This window comes from Triturus cristatus, chromosome 7, assembly GCF_964204655.1.
Source record: "Triturus cristatus chromosome 7, aTriCri1.1, whole genome shotgun sequence".
In the NCBI taxonomy this organism is placed as follows: Eukaryota; Metazoa; Chordata; class Amphibia; order Caudata; family Salamandridae; genus Triturus; species Triturus cristatus.
The window spans coordinates 1,293,301,543-1,293,328,769 of record NC_140590.1 but is presented as its reverse complement, the minus strand read 5'-3'; the positions used below and the strand labels follow the sequence as shown (position 1 = coordinate 1,293,328,769).

The following is a 27,227-nucleotide window of genomic DNA, read 5'->3' as shown; positions in this document are numbered from 1 at the left end:
CGAGTCGCTGCAGGGAGCATTCCAGCAGCCTGCTCACTGACGTATTCCTCATCACCAATATCTGCTGGTTCTAATCCACCATCATGCAATAACAATCAATTGATTCCAGTGTATGATCTGAGTGACCTATTCACTTATCAGGGGTACTCCATCTATGGCGGCACATTTCTGAGGTGGTAGAGACGTCATCGCTGACGTCTGTTTACATTTCTCGCCGTTGCAGTGATATGTTTTCCCCTCTTCTCTGTGTTGCTCTGCACATGCCCACGTGCTGTCAGTGTCGCCGCGGCACGTTCACAGAGTGGACCTTAGACTCTGCCATGTCAAGAGTGACTCTGCTCTGCTCTCCACAGCAGCATGGAAACATGTTCAGCAAAGGAAACCGAGGCAGTAACAACATCAGTTGTGGCAAAGATTCCCAGCCGACAATAATTATGTTTTCACATCATGGCGTGTAATATCACAGTGAGTGCCATTGCATGTGGCATGACAGGAAGTGCATGTCATCGTACGAGGCATCACAGGAAGTGACATCATGACCTGTAATTTGATTTAAACACTTGTAAGATTTACTGTCAGTGTAGAACTTGTGCCTGTGGTTTAATGTGCTTCGACACCCTACATTGGGATAAGTAGTGCTATAAAAGAAAACAAAATAGTGGTATTTAAATTGTTATTCGTGTAAATACTCGTATAGACGGACACATCTGACCTTCATAAGGTGTATGCACATCTCTTATATACAGGGATTAAACAAAGTCAAAAGCTTGTCTTCAAATAGTAGTTTCTCCTAAGTACTTGTGAAGTGTTGAACTGATAAGCTGTGTGCCTTTATTTCCTATCCTTTGCATTGGATTCTAGTTGTTAGGCTCCAGATAGCTCTCAGCCAGGATCAAACTGGAACAAAAGGATGGCCCCTTAACTTTGGCCCGGTGTCGGAAAATTAAATTAAACAAGTTTAGTATATTTTACTGGGGCCCAACATCTTGCCAGGGGAGACGGCGTCCACCCTGTAAAAATAGTGGGTGGACACCGTCTACCCACGTGTACCCCCAACTTGTGCCCTGCAGCAATGTGTCAGGAATCAGCCTCAGACTCTGGGTTCTCTAGCGATCAGTTCTTCAGAAAAATATCTGTAGCAAGCTTTTATCAATGGCCTTAGCAAATCACAGTAGCGGCTAGCACAAACAGGGGATGGCCCTTTTTGGTTGGGGCTGTGAAGTTCAGGTCAGTAAGGTCGGGAATTGGCAGTGCCAGTTAAAAGGACAGCAATCATTGAGGACTGTGCTTGGCAACAGAAGTTGTTGAACTTCCTCCGTTTCATCTCACTTTAAGCCGGTTTAGCATCCTGATACTTTTTTGGGGTTTCCCTTTCTTCTGCAGTTAGTTCCCTGTTAGCTCTCCTTCCCTCAGTTTCCACTTTATCCTGGCACCTGGGGAGGACAGGGGGGCAGGTTTCAGAGCTTCCCCTATCCTAACACCAACTTTGAGTTTTGGGCATTCGGGAGATAATTCTAATCTTTTACATCCTTTCGATATATAAACCTGACTGTCTAGCGGGGCTTCGCAAATTGAAGGGACTTGCTGAGCCATTTTGCTATCAGGACATCGCCCGTAGCTCTCTCCCGTCATCCCTCTTTCCCTCAGGCCTGTTATCTTCGTGTGTGTGTCACCGCTCACGCTAAGGGTGCCCCATTCTGAGCCTCTGCCTCCCACTGGGTAATTATGACGAAATACCACAAGGTGGCAATAGTTCTGTGTCCAGTGTGTGTCAGGCCATATGTATGTTCCATTAATCTGGCTTGGTATCCATTGATAAATAAGTAATTGTATCACAGACCACTTAGTAGCAAATGCTTTTCTTGAGGAATCAGGTGTTAGGTACCCTGTAAACATCACAGTATAGTCCTGTGATGGACACCTGCTCTGATTAAGGGATGCTTACTAAACCTGTATGTTTGCAAAGTACTGAGACTGGAGAAGGGCACCACATGCTGTAACAGCTCAGACAGGCCCATTGTCATTCTGTAAGTGGCAATCAGTGGCATATAGAATGAAAATGGGCGGGTGGGGCTGCTCGTGTGCTCCGAGGAGGAGTGCGAGGAGGAGTGCGAGGAGGAGTGCGAGTCGGCCCCATCAGGGGGTTGAGGATTCTGGCAGGGGAAAAGTGCTGTTCCCCAATGCCCAAAATTACGGACAAAAGGTGTCCGTAAAAGGGATTATCACGGACAACGGACATGAGATCCAATTTATGGACGGTCCGTGAAATTTACGGATGGTTGGTCACCCTAACCGCAGAGCAACACGTTTCCTGTAAGGCTGCCCGGGGGGGGGGGGGGGTTGTAGAGCAGCCCCCCCCCTAAAAGGGCAGCCGTCTTAGTGCCACAGGAAGGCACAGGGGTGAGAGGTCTAGTCCCTGGGTCCACGAGGGGAGACCCCAGCAGATGGCTACTTCCGGCGGGGGCGGGGAGGGGACAGGGGTATTTATACGGTCTCCACCCCTTCCTCGCCCTCTTGTCCCTCTCGTTCGCCTTGTATCGTCGTCGCCTTTGACCGTCGTCGCCTTGACCGTCGTTGTGAGGGTCGTTGGTCGGGATTTGCCGTCGTTTGTTTGAGCAAGCTGAAAGTGGCAGTGAGGGTGAGTCGGGTGCCCCCCCCGGCTCTCGGGAGGCGCTGCCCAGCCATGGCTGGACTTTTGATGCCGTGGGGGGGGGGGGGGGGCGGGAGGGATTGAGGAGCTCCCCCGAGAATGTCTTTCTCCCTCCGTTTCGCGGCGCTGAGGACTGAGCTAGGGGTTGGGTCTCTGGGAGCCTCTGCTCAGGTCCTGCTACGGTGCAGTTAATTTTGATGTTAGGGGCCATAGATTGTCACGATGTCCTCAGGTTCCGTAGGTTACATTTAGCCAATGACTGAATATCTCTGGCTGTTAGAGCTGGGAAGAGTCAGTAACGTCAGGTTCACGGCTTCGCGCGCTCCTTTTCACTCAGGCCGCATCACAGGCCATCACATGCTAGTGGATCACACTCGCGTAGGATCATTTACGTACTGAGAGTATTTCTCGTCCCAGTGTGTCACCCTGGGCAGGCTCGCGTCTGGAGCCACGAGGCTTAATTCATTGACTGGCAGCCCCCCCCTGTGGATATCACGAGAATTGAATTTCGGTTTAGCTCCCGGAATACTGTGTCTATCGCTAAATCGATTGCCACCCTTGTTCGCTCGGGGCATGCGGTTGGGGGCCTGCGTTGCCGCCGGTTCAGTTGCGTGCGCTGTTGACCGCCAGCATTTTTTGGTGTTGGTTTTGGTGTGTGGCAATCGCGTGGGCATTGAGCTGGGTGAGTTGTTTCATGTTCCCCTTGCGGGGTGGATGCTCGGTGTGGCGGCGCTGTGCGGGGGTGGACGTTGGGAGAGTGCGTGGGCGCCGTGTGGTTCCCCCTCCATGGCGGTGTCGGGGCTTCGGCCCCAGCGGAGGTGGCGGGCATTGTATGTGTGCCGACAGCCTTGACTTGTGGTTGGGAGGATTCTGCGGGTCACTCGGTGGCGAGGCAGCTGTCCACAGGTCGGCGGCGTGGCGGCCAGACCCTGGACACGGGTTTGTCATGCCCTCTATTGTGCGGCGAGGGGCTGGGCCCGGGTGGGCGGCGCAGAAGCTGTTCCCTCAGTGGGGCTGCAGCTTGGCTTTGACGCTGGTGCCCGGACAGCAGGTTTTCACGGACCGCGGCGGGGGTGTCTCAGGGGCTGTACTCACGGCCTAGTGTGCACGGGCCTAGTTACTGCTTGTTTCAGTTCCTCAGGTAGCTCAGTTGTTACAGCATGAGACTCATAAATTCAGGGTCGAGGGTTCAATCCCCACGGTCGGCGTTTAGATTTCTTTGCATATGCCGTTGATAACCATTGACCGCGTCTATGATCCCGACTTGGGGGATTTGGGGATAGCTGTGTTTGGCCGCCAGGAGGCACTGGCGCGTTGCGTTGTTTCCTGCACAGGCCGGTCGGCTGTGTTGGTCTTGTGTAGTTTGTTGTGGTGCTAATTTTGTCGTAGTGATAGGGCGTGGTTGCGGTGGTGTCGGGTGCCGCTCTGTGCTCCAGGGCAATTGCGCTTGTCTCCCGTGCCCGAATGTTGAATGTGAGACGGTGCGCGTGCCTGAGTCTGCAGAGGGGAGCGGGGCGCGTGTTGGCGCTCCGGTGCAGCCGGGCAAGTCGCTTGTCTCCCGGGCCTGAGGGCTCATTGTGGAGTGGGGCGCATGCGGGCGCTCCGGTGCTATGCGGTGCTGCAGGGCAAATCACTTATTTCCCCGGGCACGAATGTGCAATGCAACTTGAGATGACTGGACATCGCTGTTGTTCCTTGGCTTCGTGACGGCACAGCGCATTGAGGGTCATTGAGGTCTTGTGCTTTTCCCAGTGAGCATTTCTAAGGTATTGGGGTCGAGCGCTGTAGTCACTACAGCGAAGTCGCGGTTTAGGATGGGTCCTTGCGAAGGAATTCAGTGTTCGCTTTCATTTACCAGAGAGTCCTTTTAGGTGTTGGCGTCACGGGGTGGCACTGACCCACTGTTTTGTTGTTTCTTCTTCCTCAATAGACTTATACTGGGATAAGGTCTCGTCGGTCTTGGCATGTGTGGTTGTGTGTGCTTGCCGGCGTTCTTGGGTGGTGGTCGAAGGTATCTCAGTCCACTGGTAGAATGTTCAGTCATACTGAGGTCCACAACACCACAGAATTGAAATACAGCGGAGGAGGAAAATACCCATAATTAAAGGATGTAAGAGACTTCTCAGAATACCACAATTACAGTTGAGGAGGGGTTTCTTGGTATGCCGTACAGCACATGCGGTAGTATTATCGGTGCCCTTGGTGAAACTCATTTGGGGGCCCCTTTGTTTGGACCAGCTTTAATTCAATACAGGCCAGCTCTTTCATGCACACTTTGGGAAGAGTACTGACAGTGCACGGGCAAACTCTGCCAAGTGCCATATGTGCAGTACGGTAATACAGCAGCAGCTCACTAACAGGTGTTTTCTGCCAGCAATAACTGGGGAAGGGCAGATTTGGCACTAGTGGTGATTATATGGCTACATTGACAGGCGTTGTGAACCGGGCCTCAGTGTGTCCCGCGTCGCTGCAGCTTGTCGGGGGTATGATGTACCTCCAGCAGCGGCACTGTTACAGGCGGAATAGATTACCCAAGGCGACTTCTTCGGAGGTACTACGCCATGGCTGGCATTAGTCCTCCAGAGAATCCAGGGGTATGTGGTCACTCTGGTTGGTTTTACACTGCGTTTTGGGTAAAGGGAGTTGTTGTTTCCCCTCCTTGGCTTAAGTGTCAGGCCACTAGGTGGCACGGCTCCACTGTTTTCTCAACTGGTCCAAATGTTACCTGGTTTCCTTGCCCACAATGCTTGTGGGACAGCTTTTCAGTGCAGCTGCTCCAAGGAGGAGGGGGAGTGTAGCAGCAGAAGGCGTGGTGGTTGTAGCTTGGGTGTCGAGCGTGGCTCGAGTTTTGGGTGCGCGATCTGGAATAACGCAGCGAATAAGGTATTTTTGAAGACCGTTTTCGGTGATGTATCTTCTATAGGACCACATTAGTGTCGGAGCATGAGCTTGCACAGCCTTGTCATTTCGTAACTGTAGCAGGTTCTAGGAGCTTGCACAGCCTTCGCATTTCAAAACCATAGCAGGGTCAATGTCCAAAAGTCACTCAAATTGTTGGATTTAAGCAGCGTGATAAGATTGGGGGCAGAGCATTGCAGAGTAACCTGCACACTTGTCCTCCCCGTGAGGAAGATTGGACTTAGGGGCATCTATTATTATCGGCCTTCCCACTTCAGAGTGCGCCGTCCACCCAGCATTCCTCCTCCGGGGGTTGCTATATTCCGTAAATTAGGGGTAGCAAGCAACAGCTATGAGGCAGTGGCAGGACATCCCTCGGGTTGTAGGGGCACAAGACAGTGGCAAGTGATGAGGATATCCCTCGGAGTGAAGGGGCGTGTGACAGTGGCAAGTGATCACGCTTCAGCAGTAGTGGCCAGGTGATCTTTGCATGCCTTTGGTCTGGGTTTCCCGTTCGCAATGAGCTTGGAGCCCTGGGTCCGCGCTACGGAAACGATCAGGCATATCAAGTTGCTGTCGCGTCGCCCTGGTGCCTTTTGCCCATTTCCAGCCTTCTCCGTTTTCCTGCGTTAAAATATGGAAGACTGCAGGGAGAGGGGCTGTTAATCGTTCAACCTTGTCAACGAAGCAGCTGTGTTGCGCACTTTCCAGCGGTGCAGTAACGGCCAGCGCACCAAGACCGTAAGGGTATAAGGAAGGTCTGTGCTTCAGGGTCTCGTAGGCAATGAGGGGGGCCCCGAGCGGCAGCCGGCTAGAAGGTGGTGAGCTTCATCGCCAGTGCAAGGAGTGTACATCACCAGTCAGGCGTCATAATGGCTGCTGCCTTCCAGTGGGCCCACGGCACGTGCACGTTTGACCCTGTTTTAATATGCTTCTGTTGGTTCAGCTGGTTAGCCAATAGATGGGTTTGTTGTAGGGAGTGCTTATTTTGTAGTTAAGATAGGGACGCATGACATGTGCTCAGTATCCCACGTAACGGGGGCCCTTGTTTCACGTTTCTTCACTTGTGTCACATCATTTACATTTGTACATTGAGATGTATTCTCAATGCGCGTGAGATTAACGCCTCGAATAGTGTTCAGTCAGGAGTTTCAGTGCGCGGAACTCCTAGGAAAGGCGCGGTGTGCTGGTGGCCGGTCTGTATGCCATAGCCAGTGCCTGAGCATGCTGGGTAGCCCTGCAGACCAGTTTTTACTCTTCAAAACACTTGTAGCTGCGCAGGGCTCCCTCGGTTCTGTCGGGGTCTTTTATATTATCCGTGCACTCCTGGGACGCTTCACCACTACTGTCGGGAGCAGGGGGAGGTGTCACTTTGCATCCAGCACCTAGGGTAAGCAAAGAGTTATGCCTAGTGTTGAGTGAGGGTTAAGGTTACCTGGTCGTTCATTGGGGCTCCTTAAGGTAGGATGACCTAGTGGCAAGGAACAGCTAGGGTGGTTTACGTGTGCTTCAGCGATCATGAAGAAAGTATGCATTGCGGGCCCTGGCTCACACGGAAGTGGGCAAAGATCACACACATCACGGGTGCCGAGGCCTGCTCTGATGCCTGGCATTGGGGTCCCAGGTTACTTCGGAAATGGCTAGGCCTTCAGATGCTGAAAGGATGTCCGTTGTTATTTACTCGATAAAAAAGCCAATCTGAAGCGTGGGAGGAGTCAGACTCCACAAAACAGATACGACAGATCGCATAACAGCACAAGCGCTGTAGACTGGACCTGAAAATGGTGCTTACTCCTTTACAACACATAATAGTCACCTGATCTCCAGGGGCTCTGGTTCATTGAGGGCTTCCACATAGCCCTAACCAAGTGGCAGAACTATGAGCACGTGACTAGCACGTGACCGCTGCAAGTGATGTCACTGCAGGGAGGGACCCCAGGGGTCCGGACGTCCCAGTGACTGAAGTAACGTCGCTTCCGGGGAGGGACAATTGTCACTTTATTCCATGATTGCAGAAGGTATCCCTCGCTTCTGCTGATTCATTGGTAAAAATTCAGGCCTACTGCCTTTGTTGGAGTGTCAACACACATTTCAAAAGTAGAATTTAAGCCCTTCTATAGCAACACGATTTAGCAGTTGTAAAAACAATTACAATATCAATAGAAGCATGCATTGGCTTTATATTTTTCTCAAACCTACTGTAGCAATAAAACAATAAACATTTTATGGCAGAATCTGTCACGGTCTTCATTTAGCACTCAGTTGCCTAGGAAACTCAGAGCACCTAATGGCAAAGATCCATCCATTCCACAGCCTCTGGACAAAGTCCTCAACTTCAGAGCTACTTGTAAAATAGAAAACTTTCTCCCAGTCACTTTTTCTCTGCCTCTGGAGACTTATAGTTTGGTAATTATGGAAAAATGCAGGGCTCCTTATAGGGAGCCTGCCCTTCACCTGGCAGTGCAAACAAATTCTTCTTGCAGTGCACATGCCTCCTACAGGGGCACCACAAACATTTTTTTGCTAATGTTTGACTGGCACTGCTGGGGCTTATAGGGTGTAAGGCGTAACTTCCAGACTCTGGCATATGCCTTTGCACTGGCCATCTGCGTGGGCAGTAAATGTTTCCTTTCCTTTTGTTAGCATCTACCACAGCACTGAATTTCTTTTGTCTCCAAGTAGGTGCCCCTGACTGCTGTGGGACGAGAAAGCTGAGCAAACACAAAGAGATGATGGACGGAGCGCTGAAAATATTCCAGACGCTTACCCCCAGTCACAGATCTGGGTTTAATCCATCATCATTCTTTAGCTAACTTCGCCACCCCAGTTCAGACCCAGCCATATGCAAATCAGTCTTGACCCTATGCCTCATGGGAACAGTCCAGCCCAAAGTGCCAAGGCAGGTCTTCCTTGGACCGCAAATAAGCATCCTGGGACCGGTTTCGGGGTAACACCCCTCATTAGCCAGGCTAGCTTGAATCCAGTGGCAAAGTGAGAAAGACTGGGCATGCTCTGCCAGCTTGGGGCAAACAAAGAGAGAGAGACACACTTGGGCACACTTTAATCCAGTGGGAGCCCCCACTCAAAGTGCCATCAAGCAGGCCAGGAGGGTTCCTCGGGCTCATGCTGATGGTTAGGGTAGCCCCCACTTCCACCTAAGGCATGATGTGTGGAATGAGTGCAAAGCACTGGGGGCTCCCAGTGGAGGCATTGACCCTTCACAAGGGAATACAGTGAAATTGGAAAATGGCAAGCAAGGAAGGTTCTTCTTTGACTGACTCCCTCTCAACCAGTGCCCTGGCTCTCCCTGAGAGAATAATTCATGTTGACTGAAAGTGTTCAACATTTTTTTGTCCTGGTGGCCGCAGGACCCACTATACAAGACATGCTTGAGCTGGCTAGACAAAGGGGGATATCTCAGGCAAGATTGGTTCTTTTGACAAAGTTTTTTTTTCAGTTTTCTGCTCTTGGTGGCATGTTGGAGCCACAAGGGACACTTTCCTCAGAGTCTCATGAGGTGTAACCTTTTGGACAATTTCTGGAGCTTTAATTAGACTATTTTTCCTCTATTCAGGAAGAGCCTTGGAGACCTGCCTTTCTGCCCGTCAGCTCCTAGTAGTTTAGTGCTATGGGCTCTAGCAGCAGCAGCACCCATGAGCCATCAAGGCAGACTGCACCACCAACCTATACTCCCCAATTCCCAAGGCTTTCCCACTGCCTGCACCGTGGCCTGGGGGCACCACTCATAAGTTATTTAATGCGCTGCCTCGTCCTACACCACAGCCTTGGCCTATCGACACCGGTGCTATCGACTCCAGATTGTCTACCGACAACAGCGCTTCAGCAACAATGACGACGCTGCTTCACTGTGATCTTACAGCACAGTGCAAGCACCGCCCCACTTCACAGTGCAGACCTGGTCTCATCGATATCACTGGATGCTGTCACTGAGCCACTGCCTGCACCGTGACCTGAGGGCACCACATGCCACACCGCTCTACTTAGCCCCAATGCCCGCCAACACCGGTGCTCCTGACTTCATCCTCATGGAGTTCAATCTACAATGTGTGTGACTTCAAGGGCCTGACGACTCCTGCACCGAGCTCCGAAGTCGAAGCCTGCCAACGCCACATCTTCAGGTTTCATCACAGGGTCCACGACGCCCTGCAAGAATTTTGGGTAAACTATTCTTTCCTGCTCTGAAATTAAATTCTATTTGTGATTATTGACGTTTTTACCTGAAAATGAAATGCTTTAAGGTTATACAAGATTTGATATAGGGAGATGTGACGATAGTTGTTAGAGAAAGAGAAGAGGCACCACCCAAAGATACTGCAGGCCATTATATAGTGATAAGTGTAGGGCTTTGTACCTGTATCTGGCTTTAACAATGGCACAAGATCACAGAGAAAGAGGATGCACTGGCATTTCCAGGCTATGGTACATTTAATGTGAGAATCATTGAAAACCTCAGGAGGATATTGTATAAGACGAAACCACAGCCTAGACCTACACAACAATCAATCAATCAATCAGTCTTTATTCGATTTAAAAGTACAATCATAAAAGACACAAACATAGTACCTAAAAACATACATTTCAATAAATACATTAAAATACCTTATTAAAAGAGCCTTGTTAAAAAAACATTAAACACTTCAATGGACTGACATATAGTAATAAAAAGATTTTTGGATTAAAATTGTCCCTGATACAGCTTGGATATAGGGAAAACCCAAACACTAAATTCATTAGGGACCATCAAGGGTGCGCTTAATTGATTTTCTCCGCAATGCCCATGCCCAGCCCAGGTATTTTGCCAATGCGACAGAGACTAATGTCAAAGAGCTAGTGCGCAAAATGCGTAAAGCTACAGCGCTGCTCCTTGTGCCGAGAGATCTACACATTGGTGTAAGCCAAACACGCCTTGGAATAACAAATGCCGGGCAGACAAACAGAAAGTGGGGAGATGTTTCGATCGCAGCCCCACATGCAGGGCACTGCAGTTCCCAGTTCATGGCCCACCTTCCAGTCAAAAATCTAAGAGGCAAAGAACCAGCTCTAAACTGGAAATAGAGTTTCCTGTCGCCCACATTAGTCACCACATCCCAGTATTGTTCAAGATTGGGGGAATCTTTGAACTCCAAAAAGTTCCCAGACATCCCTGTTGCTTTACTCAGTACCTGGGAATCTATTCTTTCCCAGTATGCTATTTTAAGAGAACTTTTTGATGGAAACTGGGCAGAAGCTGGGTCGGTCCACAACCCTTCCATACCCATGTCTTTTAAAGACGCATGTAAGTTCTTCAGCCACTCAATTTTGTGAAAAACATCAGATTTTATAATGTCATTCAGGCCCTTGGCATAGTGGGAAAGTTCAGGAGTAGTCCAAAGCCTCCGCCAGTATAAAACCGGACGGAGTCTTGCAATATCCTTAATGGACTTCCTGCCCAGATCATACCTAAGTGGGATCAGAGGGGTGCTCTGGGGAAGACCAGTAATCCTACGCAGGAATTTGTGCTCCACATTTATCAAAGTCGCTAGCTGATCAAAGCCCCAAAGTTCCGCCCCATAGAGGACAGAGTTTAGGGCCTTTGCTTCATAAACTTGCAAAACCGGGCTTATTGGTTTCGTGAATGACCTACTAAACTCCCTGGTCAAAGCACCAGTTATCTGCTTAAATTGTAGGGAGGCCATTTCAAGATGTCTGCGCCAATTATTATTATTTGAAATTTGCAATCCAAGATACGTAAAATTGGTCACTAATTCTAAGGGTTGCCCATTCATGAACACTCTTTTCCCTTGGAAGCTGCTATGAGGGTTAAAGGCCATAAACTTCGTTTTTGCCACATTAACCTCTAAACCATGATCAAGGCAAAACTCATCAAACAGGCGAAGGGCTTTTTGCAGACCATTAGATGTTCTAGATACGATAAGCGTATCATCTGCAAACAATAATATGGGGATGGAAACACCAGCCAACCTTGGAGCGTCGGAATTAGCAGAGAGCATAAGTTCAACTATCCCATTAATATAAAGTGAGAAGAGCGTGGGTGCCATAGTACAACCTTGTCTCACACCACGCTCAACCGGGAACTCAGATGTGTCTTCTCCCGCCCCACCCCACTGAATCCTAGCATAGTTAGACTCGTGCAGACGCATCACCATAGTCAGAATTTCTTTGGGGAGACCTAGCCTCTCTAGGACTGCCCACAGCCGGTGTCGTGGTACAAGATTGAAGGCAGCCCTTAAGTCAACAAAAGCTACATAAAGACTGCCGTTCCCCAATGTCACCACCTTCCAAAGGAGCTGGACAAAGTAAAAGACTTGGTCCACCGTGCTGGTTAGTTTCCGAAAGCCAGCTTGGAAGGGTGACAAAATGTTATTATCATCCATCCATTCTTGTATTTGGTTTAGGACCATCCTCCCTACCACCTTCTGAATGGAATCGATGAGGCTAATTGGCCTATAGTTTCCCGGGAGCGTCCTGTCGCCTTTCTTGAATACAGGTATAATAACTGCCCCCCTCCAAGATTTTGGGACTGGCGCGCCTGCAGCCACAGCGTTAGCCAATAGGGTTATATACTTGCTCCAGTTATCCTTATTGTGGAGAAAGACGTCCGAAGGAACGCTGTCCTGGCCGGGGGCACGTCCACTGGTAACTGAGCATAGAGCCCTACTGGCATCTTGGATGCAAAAGGGACCCTGGGAGTAAAAAACATAATTTGGCACCCATGCGAAGTTGAACAAAATGTTACAAGCATATTGAGGTTTGAAATATTGTACCCACTCTGCCTGTGAAACGTAGTTGGAGGGGCTATCAGGGCGCCCACCACTGCCCCACTTAAGAATGTTCCAAAATAGCCGGGAATCTCGGGTATGGCAGGCGCTTTTTAAATCAAGCCAGTGTTGCTCATCCCAGTTTTTTTTGGCCATCCTTACAGCTTTTTAGTATGCTAGTCTGGCGGAGCGGATACACTCCTGTCCACCATTAGACAGGGCTTTCACTAGGTTGGACCTAGATTCTCTACAAGCACCGTCATACCATCTATTTTTCTTAGTTGGAGCCTTATTCGTGTTCCTCAAGGGCTTCGTAAAGAAGGAACCTATTTCAGCAAACAACTTCTCATGGCATGCAGCGACTTCAATATTGCCTGGGTCTTGGAATAGCATGCCCTCAAGCTCAACAATAGAATCAACTAATTTGTTATCTATATCGGCAATGGCCAGGATGTTATGCTCGAGCTCCCCCCACTTAAGTCTACGCATGTTATTTGTTAGAGTTACCTCAGGCAGGCACGGAACCATTCCACCAACTATTAAGCGATTACTAAACCACCATCTGTGCGCAACACAGATAGGGTTATGGTCGCTCTCAACTCTAACCTCAACAACCATATCTAAAACTGGTTGCCATAGTTGCAAACTACATAAGACATAATCAATCCTGCTAGAATGTCGACCATTGTCAAAAGCCTTCGCCCCTTGTTTATCACCTGGCGTCCTCCCATTCAGGGCCCTCAAACCATGCTCAAAACAGAGAGCATTAGTCTGGACAATAATCTCAGTCCACCTTTTAATTGGACTGAGGTCAAGCGCAGGTACCCCCCACAATTGGTCTTCCACAACTTCGTTGCCCCACCCAGAGTCAGGGTCTAGGAGCGGTTCGAAGGTGATATTGAAGTCCCCAGCTACAACTATTCGCCTCCCACCTGAGTGCTGATCAATAATGGAGACCAAGAGAGCCAAAACCTTGGAGCCTGTCCTATTGGGGTCCCTCAAATACAAATTGTAGATGTCCAAATCACCGAGGGTTCCAAGTGACACCCTGACTAATTGAATATCTTCGGACCCAGTAGGTATTGCAAAAGCCTTAGGAAATATGTCCTGTCGGACCCAGATTGCCAGTCCTCCCTTTGGACGTCCCCTTAGACCCTGGATTGCGGGGACATAGAAGTTCAAAAATCCCTGTAGGAACTGAGGCTCGCAGGACCAGGTTTCCTGGAAGAGGCAGACATCAAAGTTGCCTATATAGCCTAACCAATCCGGTGAATCCATTTTTGATTTTAAGCCTGCAATATTCCAGGAGACCATAGACCTACACAGTTTGAGGTGCTCAATGCTTGGGAGCTTGTGGCTCATGCCAGAAAGAAGGAAACGTATCAGGTTAGACCTAGAAAGGTAGTGCGTACTTACGTGTATGCAGGGTGGGATGCAGAAAGTAGGAAGAGTAGAACAGACGTGATAGAGGGATCCAAATTATACCCTGCACTAACAAGTGAAGAATTGGAGAAAGGGAAGGAGAGGAGAAAGAAAGAAAGGAGGGACAGGTCAATGGAACCAGATGAGAGAAGCAAAAACAGTGATTCTAGCAAAAGTCTTCTAAATGAGTTGTTGTCAGAATGCCCACCTCTGTACAATGAGAACCAATTAATGGGAGGTGGAGGCACAATGAATGGAAATTCTGGAGTGGCTACTACACCAGTAAATGTGAACCATACTGCGACGGGAGCTACTCCTGCGAATGTGAATCAAAACCCAATGGGAGGGAATTCAGAGAGTTGTGCCCCTGGTGCCTCCACAGCTTTTAATGCTGCAGATGCTCTGACTGTGCAGGTTACCATTGGTCCTCCAGTTCCTATATATAAATTTAGTTCTGTAGGAAATGTAACGCACAATTTGGCTGTCCCTGCCAAGCTAAAAGCCCCAGAGAATGATCCTACAAGTTCAAAATCAAAAGGATTTGTTCCCTTAATTACCCTTGTAGTAGGAGTTCAGATTCAACGATGAACCACATAGGATTTCAACATTTACATGAGTATGTTTTCCTTATAGTGTCATCAAATTGCAGTTCTCATATATATCTGCATTTGTGTGGTTTGAGTAATTTTGTTAATTCTTATATAATCACGCATTCTGTAGTTATTTTCTAACTGTATATATATCTATAACTATGCATTTAAACGTGTACTGAAATGTTTGCCGCATTAACTTGACCAAAGACCTTGAGCATTTGGATTCTAATGTTTAACCTTCAACGTAAAAGTTTACTCAGGTTGCAATGGGAAAGAATGTGGCCTAACGGCTAGGGTGGTCGACCTCGGAGCTGGGGAACCGGGTTTGAGTCTTGGCATGGCCACTCAACATTCTGTGATTCTGGGCAAATCACTTAATCTCCCCATGCCTAACAAAAATGAATGTGCCTGTCTTTAACATAACTGGTGCTCATGCGCTCTAATACCTTTGGGTCCAGAAAGCTCTATATAAAACTCAGCAAAAAAAAAAAAATGTTTTCTTCTCCTTGCAGGTGCATTAATATGATCTCATAGCTAGTGAAAGCCACATTGTGTATAAGAGACAGTGAGGCTCGGGAGGCGAATTTTTGGCAAGGACGTGAAGCACTAAATAACAAATGGAGGACCCTTTTTCGTATTGTATCTGGAGACAGGAGAAATCCAAGGATGTTCTGATGTACGGACCAGAAGATGGGTGTATCGAATACAGTTGCCAAGTTATACCGTGTGAAGGAGGAAAAGTATGGGGACACATGATGTAGGATTCTCAATTGTTCTGTGGAGTTTTAATTGGTGGTCACACTTTAGCTTTAGACAGATTCCTTTAGACTTTGAGGGGTACAGACTTCTTTGCTATATTTGCAGTGTGTGGCTTTATGCTATACAACATTTCTGATTTTGGAGATCTTCTACAGGAGTGTCTACACTGTTGACACCTTCCTGTTTTACTGGATCTAATTAGAGGGTCCTACTTAAGGCTACTTAGTTGAGGATTAGTATAGGTTATTTAGATTTACTCATGTGTAGTTAAGGGGACCACCAGATGTTGCTTCACACTCTGCATTTCTATAACTGAATTCCTCGTATGCTTCATGCTTTTGAGATTACATTTTGTTAGATGATTTGGACTACCAGTGGTGATTCTGCATTTTTACAATGTACATCTGAAACTTGTATGTCTCAGTCTGGCTTTGAATTTGTAATAAACATATACTTTAAAAAAAATCTTTATTGCCGTTGCAGTTACTTATAGCGTCAAAAGCAGTGTGTGATACAATGGCAAAAATCACAGGAATGTGAATGCAGTGATAGTACAGTTTACAATGTCACACCACACATTTGACAATTTGAGCAAGTAGGAGCAGAAATTGCAATCATTGCAATGTAGGTAAAGAAATATTACAAACTTCAACCAAAAACAAGCATTGGCATAGCCCCTAGGTCTCGCCTTTTGGACCTTATTAGTGTTTAGCCATGGAACAGTTGATGTGGTTGCATCAAGGATATTGTGTTGCATAACTAAATACTTATGAGGTCCCAAAGGCGAGATCTATTGGCTATGCCAATGCTTGTTATGGTCATGCGAGATTGTCAATACTCAACTTCATAGGATCTGACAGTTGTTGGGAGTGTGGTCAATGTTCAGATGAATCTTGTATTTTGAAATGATTATTTACAGCAACATGAAAATGTTGAATGCCTCTGCACAGTGCCACACTCAACTTATTAGAGACATCCAGTATTCTTCATTTTTCACTGCTTATTGTGAGGGCCACTGGAATAATGAGATTACATGGACGCGCCTTTTTTACCCCAGATAAACATGTATTTGCCGCATTGGCCACTTAATCCATCTGCTGCATTATGATGTTAGCAAAACAAATGTGCAAGTGTTTCTAGCTCAAACTGATCACAAGTTATTAAAAACATGGCAATGTTTTCACGTGCAGCGGAAGGCCCGTTGCATAGGTTCACTAGTATTTGGTTGTCAAAGTAGCATTAATGAAGTTACATTTTTGTCCGACAGTATAACCATCTTTAAAAAGTACAAAACAATGAAGTGATAACAAAACGTACTGCATAATTTGCCATTTCATGCTGCATAATTTAGTCAACCATGCCTCAAGCCAGTATTCCACTGTCACATCATTTCGGTAACCCTCCTGATTGAAGTGCCTGCTTGTCACACAGGCATTATATTGAAAGTAGGGAGTATTCTGCTGAGGCAGGAATGTAATGCTCTGATCACCAAGATCATCTGAAGGGCACTCCCACAGGGGTGTGGATAGCACAGGCACCTGAAGAGTCAATTCAAGCAGCCACCCAAAGGAATAGTATTTAAGACTGTGGCACTGCATCAATGGGATGAGTGAACATCTGGATATGCACGTGTATTGTTTTTCCTCCACATATAACTTGCTTTGCAATCCATGTTTGTTGTGGATTATTCCTTGGCGGGTTTCAGAAACCTCTGAACTTTGTGCTATTGAGGATTGGTGGGGGGTGTCAAAGTTGGCATATATGTCTGTAGAGCAGGGACCTTCAAACTGGGGGGCTGTCCTTAACTGATCCGGGGGGCGGGGCAGGCTCTTGTTAAAAGAAGCATCATCCTGATAACAGTGCCTCGACTCGGATAATCACACTGGATACTTGTACACCTTTAGTAAGGCATATCTAACCAGAATAGTAGGTACTCGGAGTGCTATTCTCATGATCCCATGAGCGTAGCCCTGCAGCTTCAATTACATGTACTGGTGTTCAGGGAGCATTGTTGTAGCATCACAGATATACCAAAGAACACCCCACAGAGTCGGAGACTTTACCTGTCACACATAATTGGTGTAGCCAGGGCAATGATTGACTGACTGTCAGCAGGGTCAAGACGCGTGGGTATGGTGGGCATGCGAGACTAGAAGGCGGATGCAGGTTTGAGGATCACAAACAAAATAGTTAAAATAAATCGATTAACAAACTCGAAATACACTTATTAAAGAGTACGGGTGGCTTTGTGTTTTTCTTCCACTGAGTTGAATGGACTAACCGCGTGTATCCCCGTGTCATTTCAAACATCCGAAGGCAGTTGAGTTGGGCACCTGTGCGTCGCTCATTAAGCGGGAACACCTAACCGATTAAACATAATTGTCTAGAAGTCGTTAGGTCACAAAGCCCCACTTGCTCATGATGTACCATAAAAATAAACTAAAGGACTATACCTACCAATAGTCCCAACACCATTACCAAATAATCAGTCAGTTGGCAGTGAAGAAGGTTCAATCGTTTATTAAGCAAAATACTCTATAGAGGAGCCTCTCCGAACCTCACCCATCAGGTGCGCCGAGAAGACTGTTGGCTCGTATTCAAACATGAGGTTATATACTTTTCGGTTCAACACATACAATCACTGTAAAAGGAAAAACAACAGTTGGCCCTCAAGCTGCAGGAAAGGACCATATATGGCACACTTCAGATTAGTACAAATTATTACAGATGAGGTCAGGAGGGGTGACTCCCTTTCGTCTTGGTGCCTGGGAGTATAGACACGGGGCCTCCAGGATTGCGCTTATCGCCTCAAAGCCAGATGCGACCTTGAGTCTTAGAACAGTAAAAGTAAACTACCTTCAGCTGCTACCAGTACCTCAAATGAACTGGGGCCAGACAATTGCACGTGATCAACGCATGATCATGGCCCGTGCTCGAGCATATGATCAGAAGATGGCATCTGTATGGTTCTCGGCTCACTCTTTTAACAATAGGTATACAGGGAGGAAATAAACGAGTTTCCTCTAAGAAAAAGCATATATATCAAACAGGTAATATACACATAGATGCATCATGCTAACATAATATAGGTCCAACACTCCTTATATACAGGAAATCTACTTTTTACCCCTCAGAACGGCCCTTTTAGCATGATGTAGCTAACCAAAACAGTTCAATCTTCAAATATTCCCTCATCAATCTGCATTAAGTCTTTGAGTTCCTGCTGAACCAGCTGAGCTTTTACCGCTATTGGGGATGGACCAGACACAGAGGCAGTGAGTTTTGTCGCACAATAAGAGCAACATGCAGGTCCACATTGTACACAAACGCAACACGTGAATATGATACCGGCTATACATGCCAGCACCATCAAAATTTTCCATCCCCAAGTAGACAGCAAACCCCAGAACCAACCAGAGAGAGACCACGTACCAGTTTCTGCATGTATCTCGGAAGCTAAATGATGTAGCTTCTGTATAGCCAAATGAACGGAGGGGGCGGAGTCAGAAATATAAACACAGCAAGAGCTGCCGATCACACGGCATGCTCCTCCTCGATCTGCCAAGATAACGTCCAAAACCATACGGTTTTGAAGCGAAACGAGTCTGGTCGCCTGTAGCTCTACTGTTATATTAGTTAATATTCCTACAGTGGTGTTAATTACCCCTTCAACTACTCTAGACAAACGTCGTACTTCTTGACTAGTTATCACAGGCCCCCAAAAGGGTAACACTCCCTTCATTAGATCGGTGAAATACTGCAATGGAGTATCGGTCTGATCTATATCAGTGGTATCTATCACTCTTTTATTTCTCCTAATAACCACGCTACGTTTATCTAGTCTGTGATTCTTGTGATAATCAGAAGGGGCAATATAGACTGCAGGGTACATGAAGGATAGGTAACAACGTCCATTCCAAACTCGTGGAAGCCAATTATAGGCACTTTCTCCACAGACAAAATATACATTAGGAGGGGTTAACAACGGAGGGCTGCTAAAGGTACGCAACCGATAAGTGTAATTACACCGACGTTTCCCTACTGATATGTACCCTGCTCCTTGAACACAAAACGCAGAGGTACTGTTTAATACAGGCACTGGAATAGCCCTATCTTCGGTAACATTACGGTCCTGAAAGTGTCGAAAATATTGAGTGAAATTGAATTCAACAAAGTCCAAAATTTCATTTTTCAACCAAGTGGTATTTTCGTGAGTTATAAACATATTCATACAGGCATTCGGATCTAAGGTTCCCTCTCCATTATTCCCATAGGGGTTGAATCCTTGATGAACCTCAATATATGTTAAAATCATTTCATAATCCCTCTCTGAACACCTTTGAGCGTCCACAGTGTAATGCATATACATCAGGGGAGGCTGGTGCATAGGGGCGAGATGGGCGTCACCCTCCCACCCTGGGGGACAAAAAAAATGCCTGGTGAAAAACACTGAGCAGCTAGGAATAAATTGTGCTGGCTGCTTGTGCTGAGTGAACAAACATGTACAAAATTGGGGGTTTCTTTAGGGGGGTGTGGGGGTATGGCCTTTGCTCTGCAGTGTCTGCACATGCTTTTGGCTGGGCGAAGATTTCTTCGACCTAGAGCCAGAAAGCAGGGCAGTGACGACACACTGGTGGGTGCAGCCTGTGTCTAACTAGCAGAATAGCATTTCGATTTTGGGCGTTATTCCCTTGGCCCAGGGCGGAGCTGGAGGCCCTCCATTAATTCCAATGGCCGAGGGTGGAGCATTCCGGCAGGCTTAGAGTTTGTGGGGGTGTGGCAGTGGCCTTAGTCTCCTCCACCAGACCCAGCAACTGTTGTTGTTGTTCAAGTGATTGGTTTGCTGGGGTCTGGGGGAGGAGTCGAAAGAGTAGACCAATTACAGAATTTTCCAGTTTGGTATTGCCACGCTGTGCACTGCTGCAGTCCTCTTGGTAACGAGTCGACGAGGAGCCCGGTTTATGATGAGAACATCGATCGAGCCAGCCAGGTCGAGCATGTCATCATCACGTCGTCAGTAAAACACGGGGGTAAGTGAAGTCTAAGTAAACTTAAAGTCTGTCTCTGTCAGTGAAAGTGAAAGTGAGAACAGAAGCGAAGCGAGTATGTCCGTACAATGATGAACGAAGTACGAACGGTTCACGGAGGGCATCTGGTGTGTGTAGCACAGGCATACATGCCAACATTTCCGAAGAGCAAAGTGGGAGATTTCAACAAAAAAAAAATCGGGAGATTGGGGCCTTGAATCGGGTTTGGGCTTTGGAAGTGTGCTGCTGCAAGCCCTCTCTCTTCCTGCCATTGCTGCGCTCCATGCTTCTGAAATGTAAGAAAAAAGTGCATTTGCGTTTCAAATGTCCAGTCCTGCACTGCAGGACTGGACATTTGAAATGCAAATGCACTTTTTCTTACATTTCAGAAGCATGGAGCGCAGCAATGGTCTGACCCTCGCTGTTTTGTCGATTTGAACAGCAGGTCCTTCACCGATCTGCTCTTCCGGCTTTTTGGGGCCACTATTTCTCCGCTGCGTTAGTGACTCCCGGAGTTGGTGCGTGCCCGGTGTGGAGGACTCAGTAGATGATAAAGCAAAAGCATTGCGCAAGGGGATGCAAGGTGCTACTAAAGCTATCACCGTTACGGCGGTAGAGTCCCCTACAGGTTCCTCCGCAACGTTGGGCTCGCCTCTTGTGCCTCAGATCAATCGCCAGTAGGGAGGTGCTTCCCATTCGCCCAAGGACCACCGCTGGGGCACCTCCGTCGCGATTCTGTCCTGCCCCCGCCAATGTTCTCACCTCTTTTTGGGACTTGGGCTCCGGTCTCCTCTGGGCCACTGCAGTGATGTAGGGTGCAATTAATATTGGTCTAGCGGGCAGGTGAGCACAACCAAGCCGCCTCAACCTGGGACACCCGTGTCTCTAAGTGTTCCGATGCCCCCAGATGGACGACTGCGCAGGTCGGGTAAATCGGGCCTCACCTCATGCGTGGCCAAGTGGACATTGCGTGCGCCTCTCTCGGGCTTCGGGAGGTCACTGATTTTTGCTTGCAGGAATCGGGACGGGAGGCGGGAGACTAGCCTTGAAATCGGTAGTCTCCCGCCTGAATCGGGAGGGTTGGCATGTCTGCAATGATAAACGAACCCAAACAACGGAGGGCATCTGGTGTGTGCACTGTGGCATACATGCCAACATTTCCGAAGAGCAAAGTGGGAGATTTAAAAAAAAAAATCGGGAGACTGGGGCCTTGATTCGGGTTTGGGCTTTGGAAGTGTGCTGCTGCAGGCCCTCTCTCTTCCTGCCATTGCTGCGCTCCATGCTTCTGAAATATAACCCGATTCATGTATGGGCTTTGGAAGTGTGCTGCTGCAGGACTGGACATTTGAAACGCAAATGCACTTTTTTCTTACATTTCAGAAGCATGGAGCGCAATGGCAGCTGTACCCTGACACGCAGTTATTTGTGGACATTATCTAATTTACTGTTTTCCCTGTAGCAGCAAAGGAGAATATAGGCGTTTTCCAAAACGTAAATGTGCGCATTTATTTAGCATTGTCCGCATTTAAATTTGGTCTGTCCAATAATGTGGTCAACATACCAATTAAACCATATACATTTTGGAGTCATGCCTCCAATGTTGTCGTTTTTAGGTGATTGTATTCATAGCTGGGACTTTCCACAATGCATACTTGCCCGAAGATATGGTTAGTGATCGTGTTTTTATATACTGTATGTCGTGAGGCACTATTGATTTCAGCGCTTTATATAGCGCAGCACCATGAATTAAATTGCCTCGAGGCGGCGGGCGCCGACGAAATCCCGAGCAATGGCGTGTTCTTCGTGCCAGTTTTAAATGCTATTGTGTGTTTTTTCTCTTTTAAAATGGCCAGTTGGCTTCTGACCTCTCTGTCATTTCCGCAGCTTCCTCTTCTTTAAAAAAATGAAAGCATGCAGCTGCTTTGGTATTTTTCTGGTTTGTTGTTTATTTGCTTTAGTACAATAAAATCACAGACACCAGCTTTCTTCCTCACGTTGCACTATACTGCTCGGGTGTCGTAACGTTGTATTTGCGTGGCACAAGGCAATGCCTTTGATGAAGGCACCGATCACATATGAGCTGTGTGTGTGTGTGTGCGCGCCTGTGTGTACTTGTCATTTGTGTTTGAGTCAATTGCCATCTATGTGGTACTTGATGTGTATATGTTTCAGGGTATGTCAGTTATGTCAGTTATGTGTGTGGGTTAGTGGGTGTGTGTGAGAGAGAACGAGAGAGAAAGACCAGGCCACTTGTCCATGTCTCCAAGGCTATTATGTTTATTATTATTGTATTAATGTATTATCTAGTATTGCTGAACTATCACTATGCGACTGGACCTTCTATCTGCACCTAACTTCTCGGTCCTTCTGGTGATGAGGATGGAACAGTCTGTCTTTAAACAAGAAATTCCAGGCAGTTTACAACCCCGAGCAATCACGTTACTGAAGCAAACACATTCCTCGAAAATGAAACGAGGGCAAAAGGGTTTCAACAGACCATCAGCAACCCTGCTGTGATAGAGATCAGGGTGTGTACAATATTCCCACTACCACGAATAAAGTAATCTCACAGTTACACGCACATGCATACATCATACGCTAGGGCCCATTTCACTAACATACGCTCAAATACTCTACCAGCAATAAACCTGTGGAAGGAAAACACTCCTAAACACCCTGCATCTATACCGAGGTCGATAAGACCTGGTTTTTGCGACTGTCCTTAAGCATAATCTATACAATATATACAACAATGATCAATAATGCAAACCCAATAATTGACAAGAAAGACTATCCAACACCATGTTTAAAATTATATTGCTTTATCTAAAATTAGTCAAAGAAAATCAATCAGAGTAAATCATTTCTCATAGTTACCTATTCTAGCTAAATGTCAGAACGGGTCAGGACAAGTCTCTCGGTAAATGTCTCTCAAGACGAAGTCCCTTCAGCATCAATCCTCAGCAACGCAGATTCGGTACGCGGCAAAGGCAAAATGGCAAGTGGCAAAGACCCTTTCTAGGCTAACATCTCTTATAGTTTCTAAACAATAGAAAGATACATTGAGAACATAGAAAAAACTATAATGTCCGCCGGACTTGCTGAGCAGAGCGAGAAGGAAAGGATGTAACATCGCTACATTTGAGAATCTCCGCTCAGGAAAAGTACACATAATGAAAACTACGGAACAGGAACCTAGAAAATAAAACATGTATCATAATAATCCTGCTTCTCCTCGGCCATCGAGCCACAGTTCAGAGCTTCTCTCTAAGGCTCCTTTGTTTCCCAAGGCTGCCAAGGACACTTTCACTTCTCTTGGAGACTTCCCAAAAACTGCTGCTGTCCTCATGGAAAGTTTTTCAAGCAAGGACCATGGTCAGTTAGCTTCAGGACCATTTCCAGCAGGGGTCTCCCTCGTCACAGTTTTCACATTATAAATCACAGCCAGGCTCACAAGTCGGCCATCTTTTCTTAGGCCAACATAGGCCTCAATAGACCATCTTAATTAAAAGAGACAAAACAACGTTACCACAGCATAATGATTAAACAGTGTTAACCCCACTAATACCCTTATGTGTATGCATTTATCTAGCACTTGCAACATAGAAAAGCATTAATTCGGAAAGCGTTTTGTGCTCAAAAATAAACAGCACATAGCAACGTTTAAACATGAAAACACGCATGTTATTTTTAAAACAGCATATTTATGCACACCCACGTGTAACTCTCTCTTGTTAGGACAAACAGATTGATTAATATAAACACACTTGCACAAGACAAATAATTAATTATTAATTATTAATAAATTAGTACAACGAATAGACATGCCAGAGCTTCAAAAGCCCCAGAATTTTCAAACTGAAAACTCTGCTCCAGCAATCCCCCCTTTGGTGATTTTATCACCAAATAAACCCAAAAAAAAAATTAGTGAAAATTTAGTCCCATTTTAGGAGAAATCGGAAATGTCTTTTCCCCTTTACACAACATTAAACACCAGTCACTCTTTCATCATCCCTTTTTGTCTCTAAGTAAACACTCTCCCTCAATTCTTCTAGTTCAATTTCTTGAGGTTCTCTCTTCAACCTCTTGTTTTTCTTTTCTTTATTCAATTTCTTCCTCCCTCCCCTGTTTTTACAACACACACACACCAAACTTATTATTAATAAAGCAACAATTATACAAGTTAAGGGAAACAGTATTCTACCTATAATAGTATTACCTATTTTTGCAATAAAATCCTTAACAGCTATCATTTTATTAGCTATTTTAGTCCATAAACTCTCAGCTTCAAGTGGTACTAATTCTTCATGCAGATCAGTAATATTTTTGATATAGACCTTCAGGTCTTTGCTTTCGTCTGGAATGTAAGTGCAACAATGTTGAACTTTCAGCATTCCACAGACTCCACCCTCCTTGGCCAATAAAATATCAAGGGCAAGTCGATTTTGCATAGACATGGCACGTACGGCACTTAATTCCGTATTCACCAAAAGAAACCCTCCAGCGGTATTTGTCGATAAGCGATCAACCACTGTGGACAGTTTCCGAATTCCATAAGCATTCAAAGAAATTCCCACTGCTGGAATCAAAACCCCAAAAATATCACCCACTATTTCAGACCAAGTTTCTCTCTTAAAACGCATTAGTAAGTTAATATGTTCTACATCTGTTACTTTATCTATATGAAAAATCTTTGGAAAAACTAGGCCCACATAATATGTGCCATACCAATGGTCAGGCAACTTGTAATAAGCCTTATTCCCACAAACATAATATACTCCTGGAAAAATTGTATCTTCTCCACCTCTGAAACCCCAACCTGTTGCAATGAAGTATGTATCATGGCACTCACTAGTCCCGACAAAATATGTATCATATTGGGATTTCCTTCTTGTAATACAAAGTTTACCCTTCTGTGGTGCATCTAGAGCTAAAGTTGGACTAGCCCCATTCTTCAACTCTTTTCCCATCTCAATGTCCCAAATTGTCTCACTCACTTTTCCTACTTTCTCATGCATGTTCAATCTCCTTTCCTCTACCATATCCAGGAAAGCTTTCTCCTCTCCTTTCAAACTGCAAGTTAAATTATTCTTAAAAATGTAATCTAATGTTAATCCTTTTTCTTCAATAAAAATCTCACCAAAAGTGTTAGCTTCTTTAGCTGGATTCAGCTCTTTGTTCATTGGCAAGTGCCCAAAAATACTATCTCTGTTAGACATCTTATAATCTACTCTCCCTAACAAATAAAAAACACTACTTAAAATACTACAGGAAATACCATATGTAGCTGGTAAATGATGATAAGTAACACCCTCTGAAACGGATGCAGGTAATTGCATACAGACGTAGCAATCCCTTACTTCCATTGTCTTCACATATTCATATAACAGTTTCGAAAAAACATTACTAGAAAAGTTATTAATTGACCTATCTTTGTGTATGTAAGTATTACTAATTCTAATTGGAACTACTTTTTGTGAATTCTTCTCTACATTTGTCACATTCTCTGTATGCATTTCAAACTCCACTTTAAAAGTAACTAATAAAACTAAACACCCCATAGAAGCATTAATAATCCAGGACAGCAGCAGCACATCCTACACCACCTCTTAAAGAAGGCACATCTATTTCTATTATCCTCTATGTTAGCCATTTTAGTTTTAGCTTCTACTACTCCACTACTGTTTGAACTTTTTCAATTTCAATTCTTCAGCAATTCTTCAGCTTTCAGTTTATCCAAATGATCTCTCCGTTCACTTGATCCAAGTGAATCCTTCCTTTATTCAGTTTGGATACTTGTCATTCTTCACTTCAATTTCTTCAACATCAAATTGTATCAGATCTCCAACATCAAAATCCTCAGTACTCGACTCTTCTCCAATGTCAGTCAAGAGTACTTTCAGAATTTCACCAGTATCTTCCTCAACCACTTCTCTCAAGATCTCTTCCGGATTATCTCGAGTCACTGCTTCTTCTTTTCCTCCTTCAGACAGTGCCACATAAGACCATTCCGGCGATCTGTACTTTTGGTTGGGTCTTCTTACTCTTTTTATTTCTACTGGTTCGTTTGACTCCTTTAATTCTTCTCCTTCAGCTTTTGAACTTTGACTCGAAACTTCATTCACTTGTTCAGCTTTCGATGTATTTGCTCTTATTATTTTGTATCTCAGCCTCTTAACTCTGTTGTTAGGCCAACGATCTCCTCTTAACACCTTTTTTGGCTTTATTTCTTTATTACTTCTTTCTCCAATCCAAGTTCTCTTTCTCAGAACTCGACCCTTTGTTTGTTCATCTTCATCATCTGTTTCAAGTGCCTCTTGTTTCCGTTTTCCAGCAGCTCTCTTCTTTTCCACAGTTTTTTTCACCACTGCTTGAGACTTCCCTACTCCTGTCCCTCCTCGGGTCTCCGACACGCAATCTTCTTGCTGTCTACTTGTCCCTTCACCTGGCTCATCAAGAATGTTCCCTACACCTCCTCGGGGGTCTTCCGCAATCTGTCCCTCTCTATCTTTTTCTGACCCTACTTCTTCAAGTATAATCTCAAGTGGTTCTTCAATCTCCTCCTCTTCTGATTCAGGAGTAGTTTCTGTGTTATTTCTCTTTTCTTTTCTTTTTCCTTCACTGCTGTTTGAAACTTCAGGCTCTTTTACAGAATTTGATCTCTTCTCTGATACTCGCAGTGGTTCATTCGAAGCTCTTCCTACTTCTTTCCCCACTGATTCTGTATCTTCATCATCACTGGAATCTGACTCTTCAAAATACTCTTTACTAGTCCCTTCTTTTGGGTTTGGAACTCTCAGAGTATGACTTGCATGTACCCAGTGCTTCACTCCAGCACACTTTACTGCAGTCGTCGTAGTCAGAATAACTTGTCTTGGCCTTCCCCACCTTGGAATCAAGCAATTTCTTCTCCTGTGAACTTTTATCCTCACCCAGTCTCCTGGACTCAGATCATGGGCTTGCTTCTTCTCAAGTGTGGTAGCTTCTTCTCCAACCTGGTGAAACACAGAATGAACTGCGTCAGCCAGGCCTTTACAGTAATCCAAAATCATGTCATCAGTTATTGTCACCAATTTATTGACAGGCACGAATGCATGGC

The 27,227-nt window shown here is 46.0% G+C and overlaps 1 long non-coding RNA gene across 1 annotated transcript in view; it reads left to right on the top strand.

Moving 5' to 3' along the window:
* The window catches only part of LOC146811924 (uncharacterized), a 46,086-nt gene extending 30,617 nt beyond the window's left edge, over positions 1–15,469 (top strand). Inside the window, exon 3 of the long non-coding RNA XR_014966800.1 lies at positions 14,855–15,469. This is a non-coding gene — a long non-coding RNA (uncharacterized LOC146811924). The remainder of the gene's footprint in view (positions 1–14,854) is intronic.
* Positions 15,470–27,227: the final 11,758 nt, after the last annotated feature.